Here is a 9,373-nt window from a genome sequence, read left to right on the forward strand (position 1 = left end):
AAGTATTGCTTTGGCTATTCTGAATCTCTTATTTTTCCACATGAATTTCATGGTTGCGTTTTCTAGTTCTGTGAAGAATTGTCTTTGCGATTTTTATATGAATTCCATTAAAATTTATGCCCAAGCACAAATTAGTTAAAACTATGAAAAAGAATCCCAGCTCACCATGGACCTGACAGCTATCTGGTCACTGGTGTCTGTTGAGCCAGCTACTATCTCCTGCACACTGGGTGGTGGCTAAGCTGAGGTTACTTGTTGCACTTCGGTGTTAATGGTGTCTTAGAGTTGAGTCAACTCTGCATGTTGGTGCTGAGGTCTAGATTCAGGCACACTTTGCCACCACACAACCTGGGATATTTTTCTGGGTTTTTTAAACTTTTAATTGTGTCTGAAAATTTCTTTGGGTCCTTTAACCACTTTGCTTGATCAACTTCTGTGTGTTAGGCACTATACTAGGTGTGGAGTACAGAGTGAATAGGCCAAGTCCTTGCTTCCATGGCACTTAATGAAGTTTGTAGGATAATTATAGCATCTACATCTACCTCAATGTTACTGTGAAACTTAGAAGACAGTATGTCTGTTAATAACGGCAGTGCTGAGGACTGTAATATTGTTGAGGAAATTCACAGAAGATTTCATCAGGCACCACCTTGTTTTTGTCTGGGAAGTTAGAGCAATATAAAGTTGTTACTTTTTCTGTAATAAAAACAGACATTTTTTTATTAGTTAGACATGACAGTACAATTCTCTTGACAATTCATACATTTGAATCAAATGGGGTATAATTTCTCATTTTTCTGATTGTACAGGTTGCAGACTCACATTGGTCATACACTCACCTATATATACATACAGCAATAATAATGCCTATTTTATTCTGCTGCCCTTCCTATCCCCCCTTCCCCCCCTCCCCTGAAATCTCTGTACCCAATCTAATATGATATACTTCTTTTTTTTTTCTCCTCACAACATCATACATGTATTCTGTATAACGATGAGGGTCTCCTTCTATCTTCCGTGCAATTCCCCTTCTCCCTCCTTTTCCCTCCCACCTCTCTTTCCTATTTAGTGGTAACCTTCTTCTCATGCTCTTCCTCCCTATCCCATTTTGAGTCACATCCCTTATATCAGAGAAGACATTCGGCATTTGTTTTTTAGGGATTGGCTAACTTCACTTAGCATAACCTGCTCTAATGCCAACTATTTCCCTGTAAATGCCATGATCTTGTTATTTTTTAGTGCTGAGTAATATTCCATTGTGTATAAATGTCACATTTTTTTATCCATTCATCTATTGAAGGGCATCTAGTTTGGTTCCACAGTCTAGCTACTGTGAATTGTGCTGCTATAAACATTGATGCGGCTGTGTCCCTGTAGTATTCTCTTTTTAGGTCTTTTGGCTATAGTCCGAGAAGGGGAATAGCTTGGTCAAATGGTGTTTCCATTCCCAGCTTTCCAAGGAATCTCCATACTGCTTTCCAAATTGGCTGCGCCAATTTGCAGTCCCACCAGCAATGCATGAGTGTACCTTTTTTCCCACATCCTCCCCAGCACTTATTGTTGCTTGACTTCATAATGGCTGCCATTCTTGTTGGAATGAGATGGTATCTTAGAGTAGTTTTAATTTGCATTTCTCTGATTGCTAGAGATGGTGAGCATTTTTTCATGTATTTGTTGATTGATTGCATATCCTCTTCTCAGAAGTATCTGTTCAGGTCCTTGTTGATTGGTTAATTTATTTTTTGTTGTTGTTGTTTAAATTTTTGAGTTCTTCCTATACTCTAGAGATTAGAGCTTTATCCGATGTGTGAGGGGTAAAAATTTGTTTCCAGGATGTAGGCTCCCTATTCTCCTCACATATTATTTCTCTTGCTGAGAAAAAAACTTTTTAGGTTGAATTCATCCCATTTGTTGATTCTTGTGCTTTAGGTGTCTTATTAAGGAATTTGGGGCCTGCCCCCACGTGAGAAAAACAGACATTTAACACAGTTTATATCTGAAACCTGTGAACTTCAGGGATCCCTGTGGGTTGCCTGTCTCCAGGTCAGACACACAGTTCTGTGCATACTCAATACAGGTTTGGAGACCCTTGAAGCCTCTCCTATAACCATGAGAGCCAGTGCTTCATAGTCAGCAGCCAATTCTGAGTCTCCAGCTCACATAGATGACATATCCCTATGGTGCTGACTTCCCCCCAATCAGTTCATCTCCTGCCTTCACATACTCACTGGCTGTCATTTAGCTGGAAGGCCCTGTTCCATAATGGGAATTTTCTAGACTTTGCCTTAATTGTTCAGAGCTCTTGGAGAGGGGCCTAGCCTTTCCTAACCCCCAGAACTCTCTCTGTGTCCTCTTCACATGGTCCTGTTATTAGTGGCTCTGAGTGTGCTTTTTGCAGATGGTGGTGTACTGCAAGCTCATACCACATTCATTTTGTGTCCTCTTCCTTATAGCACTTAGCAAGGTGCTGAGAGTTGGTCTGAAAAATGACCCAAAACTTCATGACCCATACGGTTATTAAAGCCTAGGGGTTGGAGGCGATGATAGTCTGGAGAGAAACCAATTCCTCCTAGGGAAACACATGCACAATCAAACTTCATTTTAGTAAAACGACATCCTGCACACCAAAACCAAGTAATTCTGGATGGATTTCAGAGAGTTAAAAAAATGAAGGGAAAACAGAAGTAGAAAATAAAATTGAATAGTTTTTCAATTTCTGCTTGAGATCCCATTCTCACTGTCAGATCACACTGTGCTCTAGCTGGGGATCATGAATATATCACATGAAGTGAGAGATGTAGAAACACATATCCAGTTACTTGTCTTGTTGTGACACAGCACATTTCCTTACTCTTTTATGAGGGAAAAATTACACATTTCCTTTAAATATTGCTCCTAATGAATGCTGTGCTAGGGCTGTTCTGTCTCAGCCAATAAAGACCTGGGCTTTGTCCAGAGGGATCCAGATTTTTAGAAAAAGGCTAAGCAGCAGAGAGAGAGATACATATCAAATCAGTTGTCAGAACAGGACTCCACCATGACTGTAAATATTGAGCAATGACTTCTGGTTCTGTGTTCTTAGTATCTGTGCTGCCTCTCTACCTGGTGGTCTCTAACTGGTAAGCTGGCTTTTGACATTGGCCTGCATGAGGACACCACAGGTGAGGACTTGGGGATGGTGGAGAGCCTGGCTGGGGTTGGGTTGGACGATTGTGTGAGATGCCATGGAAGATGCATTAGACCAATGCCCTCGTGGGTAGAATCAGGAAAAAGTGCTTTCTTCTTGACATATTGATAGAGGAAGGAAGTCTGAATTTTTCCTAATGGCAATCCCCAGGTAATTAGTTGGATATTCAAGCTAGGTTTCAAACTCTACTCTTTCATGAGTTTGGAGGGAAAAACTAGTACTTACTATTCAGCTTACTGGGTGTTAACTTTCATACTGTGCACTGGTTAGTTTATAAAATATCACTGCATATCTCTCATTTTAATCAGATTTTAAGTATACACATGTAAGGTCCTCAATGTCAACACTCAAACAAAAAATAGAGAATGAGAACCTCCTTCATTTCTCTGAACATAGGCCATTGTGCTGGATTTAATATCTGTTAAGGAGATATGCATTTCCATGTTTTTGAAACAAATATAGGTATATATTAACATACTTATACTTTTGGAAAGTCAAAGTAAGAGAACTCTCCTCAGTTCTCTGAGGAATTTAGACTTAATTGATAAACCTCTGTGCAGTATGGATCTTTGTTTTTTTTTCAAAGAGTATGCATGGCTTTTGTAATTGAAAAGCCATGAGACCAAGTAGAAAAAAATAACTGAAGTAGCCCAATTTTGTTCCTTTCAGGAGAGGATTCAGTCCATCCTCTCACTCCTTCCAGAAATGCTTTCTGCTGGGTTGTGAGTGTAGCTCTATGGTGGAGCCCTTACCCAGTGCAAAAGGCCCTGGGGTTCAGTCCCTGGTGCTGGAGAAATAAGTAAAGCAGAACAATAGCAAACAGGGCTGCAATTCTATCTCTGTGGCGGAGCACTTGCCTAGCTCCTGTGAAATACTGGGTTCAAATCTCAGGACCACATTTAAATAAATAAATAAAATTAAGGCTCATTGGCAAATAAAATAAATAAATAAATAAATAAATAAATAAATAAATAAAAGAAAGAAAACCAATAGCAAACATTTTCTGGAATGCTATTGCACAGTAAAGTGGTGAGTTTTGATAACAGTTAGATATGGTATATTTCAACAAGGTGGAAGAAAAGAGCCCACATGTTTTCACTATATAAAAGGGGAAATTTTTAAGGAGGTAGGTGTCTTTAACCTGATATAAACCTTGTACCTTATTTGGTGTATCAAATCATCACATGGTACTCTCTAAATACATAGATTTTTTACATTTTATATATCAGTTAGCGACAAATTTAAAATATTTTCCATATTCTCTGAAGTTTTGTAAACAAAACATGATTAAAAAGTTATTTATGAATAATTAACTTCTGAGAATCCTAGGCACTCTCTTTTTTATTTCATTTTCCATAGGCTCAGTAATACTTCTGTATTTTCTCTAGGGTTTTGGTATTCTCATTTAATATATTTTGGCACACTGTTAAATGAAAATTAAAGTCAAGGTTGCTCTTCAGCAGACATATGAGACAGGTTCTGGAAATTGTGTTCCTATGATTAGATTTAAGATGATACAGTAAGTCCCTCCCCCTGCATCATATCCCTCTGATACTCTGCACCCCCATAGATCTACTTTTTCTGAATTACTGGATTATTTATTGTATTTATTATTTGTTGTCTGCTTCTCTTCATCAGAATGGCACCCACAAGGCAGGTGACTATTTTTCTTGTTTATTGATGTATCATAAGCTGCTGTGAAACAGTGGTTGGCAAATAGTGGTTACAGTATAAGTGCTTGTGTGAGTGAATGCAAAACTAACTACAACTCTAAAATGTGGATCTGGTGAATAAAGATAAGGAATTCTGCCAGGTGACCTGCAAGTAAGAGAGATTGTGTAAGGAAAGCGTCATGAAGCACAGGCTACATATTGATGCTAAGGATGCTTCAGAAATATTACTGGATTACTCGTTCATTGACTCATGCAAAATTAACTTTAATTGAGTGCATACAGTATGTTACTTGGAGCTGGGAAAACCAGGACAACTGCCCCTGAAGGACAGGAGATTTTCTACCTCAGGGGCAAGTCTTTTGGGATAAAGGTCAAGGCAAGGTGTAGATCCCGATCTGAGCTACTCTTTTCCTTGGCTCTGAATGTAGATTTAAATGCAGAAGTACATGGAAAATGAAATCCCCTTTTCTTAACAAATAAGATAACTGGGAATCAGCAGTTTCTTAAAGCAGAAATGATTTTGCTTTCCCTCTTTTCCCAAAGCAGCAGATTTCTGGTCTCACCAATCAACTAACCATGTGAATTGGGGGAGGAGGCAGCTGCATTTGTTACTGGGATCAGTTCCCTCACTCCCAGGGCAGGTGGCTACAGACTCCCCAGTCCCCACCCTGTAACAACTGAAGCTGCAGACAGCCTTCCTTCCAAGAGCACCTTCCCAGTGGGTGATCTGGTGACACAGGGGAACCAGGACTCTTCTGGGGTCTAGACTGATAGTTTCCCTGGACCGGGTAAATGCTGCCTGCTGGGCCCTGGCCAGGCATCCTCAGCTAATGGGATAACAGAAACAAAGTTACAGTCCCCTGTCAGGGACAAGAATGCAGGCCAGGGGAACTGGGACTGTTATCGCTGCAAAGCAGATTTCTCTGACGTCTCCCTGCATTTTGCTGTTTTTCCCCAGTGGTGACCAATAACATCCTAAGCTGAAAGAGTTTTGTATTGTCTGGTTGTGCAACAAAGGAAGGAGAAACACAGGCCTGACCTTGTGTCTCCTATTTATTTCTTTAAAAAAATTCTCTTGTTCTGCAAGGGATGGAATCCAGGGCCTCACACATTCCAGGCAAGTGCTGTGCCCCTGAGCTCCTCCCTGGTGCCATCTTCTCTTTCTTTATGCTCCATTCAGTAGTCAGCAGCTGTGCTGGTTCTTACTTCCAGTGCATCCAGAACCTGGCCTCCACTCCATGCCTCCATTGCTCTGGCCTCCCTGGTCAAGCTGTGGCCTCTCCTGGTGGCTGGGATGACCCCAGTGGGCTCCTGGCTTCTCCACCTCTAGATTCCTATCTGTAGGAAAAGACCAGTGGAGGGTATACTTCCAATCCTTTCCTTTTTAAATGAAGCACTGCCACTACTAAAGTTTGAATCTGGAATGATCCCTACAGGCCCAGGTGAGAAAGCTTTGATCACAGCTACAGGTGCTACTGGGAGGAAGTGGGATCTTTAAGGGGGAGGCTAGTGGGGAGCTTCCTGTTAAGGGCCTCCTTTGAGGGGACTGAGGAACCCTGGTCTCTTAATTTCCCACTCTCTGCTTCCCAGCCACCATTAAGTGAGTCACTTGCCACCATGCACTGCCAGGGTGATATGTGGTTTCACCCCAGGTCCAAGAACAACAGAGCAACCAACCATGGAGTGAAGCCTGCAACAGTCAGCCAGAATAAACCTTTGTCTTTCTAAGCTGATTACCTCAGATATTTGTCACAGTAATGGAAGGCAATTCAAGTACAAAGCAGGGGAGGGCACCACAGTGAAAAAGGTGTAACTTAGTGAAAAATTATGTGGAACACCCTAGAACCAAGTCAAGAACAGCACCTTGTCAGCATCCCATATGGCTGCATCCTAGCCCTAGTCCCTCCTCCCTCCAGAAGTTACCAGCCCCAGGGCATACATGCTCAAGGGCTAAGAGAGACACCCCATGCACCACTTGGTATGTCTTTGTGCAGTTCTTGGTTTGCAGATTCCCAGCCCTGTGTGTCTTTTCCTTGGTCTCTTTGTTATAGTGGCAGGCCCTGGGACCCATGGAGGTCCTCACATGTGGATTTTGCTAATTCATATTTAGAATATTGTACACACCTTCCTTTCTCTTTCTTCCATATCTCTTGCAAAATGGCAGCTGGATGTAGAGACCTGTTCAGAGTAATCTGTGATGCTGAAAATACTTCTGAATTTTAAAGTAGATATTGGGACCTGAGGCAAATACCATTAGAAACAAGATCATGATGCTAATGTCCACCAATTGAAGCTCACCAGGCTGTCACCTGTGGTCAGAGTCAGTTTACCTAGATTTCTGGTGGCTCCACAGCCACACACAAGCATTTCAGAAAGAAACCTGGAGCAGTGACCCTTAGAAGATTCTGTCTTCTATTCAATGACTCCAAGATGTGAGTCAGGACAGGGTCAAGAAGTGAGGCAGCTTGGTGATTGAGCATCTCGATCACTTTTGTACTTTTGTCTCAGGGGTGGGAAGATTACTGGAGAGTCACAGTCCATGTTGGTAAAGAGGTTGCTCGCTAAATGGCCATTTCCACTTGTTCTGGGCAAACCTGGGGTAGGTAATGCCTGGTAAGAAAAAGGTTGGCTCAGTAATTTCTGTTGCCTCACAGTCAGTCTCCACATAGTTTTTGATATGACCACCATGTGGTCCTGCCTGTGGTTTTCATTCTATTAGCAGTGCTTTTGTTGACTTGTGGAGATCATGGACGAGCCACCTATTGTCAGGAAGGCCATTTCCCCTTCTCAGTTCCTTTCAGGGTTTAGATGAAAACAGCACTGACTTTATTTTATCAATGGCCATATTGCCGAAGGCCTTGAGTTTCAGTGAGAGGAGGTTTATACCTCGTAAGGTACATGATATTTAGATAGGAGGTGTCTCCCAAAACTCATGTGTGAGACAATACAGAATTGTTCAGAGGTGAAATGATTATATCCTGAGAGTTGTAACATAATTAAGGGATTAATCAATTTGGTGGGTTAATAATTTGAAGGGGTCAGTGGGTGATAATTATAGGTGAGTAGGATGTAAGCAGGTCATTGGGGGTGTACCTTTTTGTTTATATTTTGTCCCTGGCTAGTGAAGCTCCCTCTCTCCCTCTCTCTCCTGGTGGCCATGAGCTGAGAAGCATTCCTCCACCTTCTAATATGATGTTCTGCCTCACCTCAGGCCCAGAGTGATGGAGTCGGTCAGGCATGGACTGAAGCACTGAAACCATGAGCTGGAATAAGCTTTTCCTCCTCTAGGGAGTTTATCGGGTATTATGGTGATAGTGATGGTAAGTCAACTAACAAGAGTGGTTAAAGATCCACCAGCACAATTGGGTGCTAGAGTGCCCATCTGAGCATCATGCTTGAGGATTCAGCATTTCTAATTATTTGGGGAGACAGATGATCTGAGGCAGGTCGAGGAAGATGCAGTTCCAGAGGTGCACCTGAGGGGAGGAAAGGACGAGGCTGCAGCCCAGGTAGGACACTGGCAAAGAAGGGAGTGAGTGGGGAATCCAAGGTCTGCCTCTGGATCGTGCCCACTTCTCTGCCTGCTGCATGGTTTTTCTAGGCAAAATGGAAAGGAATGGTGAGAGGTCAAACCAGTCCTGGCTCTCCCAGTCACTTGATCAGATTCCTCTCAGCTCCTTTTTGTGAGGGCTGCCCATGACCTCAGTCTGGCCAATGGGGTCCTGGGAAAGGTTCTTATATCTTGTCCAAGTAGGAGTATAAAGAGGTTGCTCGCTAAATGGCCATTTCCCCTTCTGGGCAAACCTTGTGTAGGTAATGCCTAATGTCATCCTTCCAGGTTTTGTTCTAAATTTCTCGGTATTTTCAGAACTTACTTAGTTGGGAATGTGGTTCCTTGTAGCCCAAAGCATCCCCATCACCAGAGACAAATGGACTTTCTGAGGTGGCAACACCCCTGGCCATGGAGTCTGAAGAGGTATGGGAAGCTGGGGGAGGAGCTGTACTGGGGTGTGTAAAGGAAAAGAAAACTTTGTTAGAATCTTCTAGGGGGTATGTTGACAGTGAATGTCAAGTTCTGGGTCTTGGGACAGAGGCTACAGCCTGTGAGGAAGCAGGCAGAACCCTGGCCCAAGGCTGTGGGTTATCAGAACATTCAGCCTTTGATTTGAAATAGGTGCAGAGTCCTGTGCTTTCCTTGGGGGGATGGTTGGTAAGTGGCTCCTGGTGTGGCCCACCAACTGGAGGCTTTAGATGCTGATCCAGACTCTGCAGGTAGGATGTGCACTGTCCACCTTGTCCTCTGCAGGACGGCGGGACTCTGGAGGCATGGCGGCACTGCTCCGGTCCTGCTCAAGTTGCTCCCTGGGCTGTTCAGGGCAAAAAGCATCTGCTGGCCAGGACTCACGCTCCACCCATCACCAAAGGTGGACCAGCTGAGGCGGCCATTTATTTCCGCGGCCTGTGGCAGCTGGAAGTTGGTGCCTGAACCAGAATGTTCAGGAGGCGCCACTGG

The sequence above is a fragment of the Marmota marmota genome, unplaced genomic scaffold, assembly GCF_001458135.2.
Source record: "Marmota marmota marmota unplaced genomic scaffold, marMar, whole genome shotgun sequence".
Classification (NCBI taxonomy): domain Eukaryota; kingdom Metazoa; phylum Chordata; class Mammalia; order Rodentia; family Sciuridae; genus Marmota; species Marmota marmota.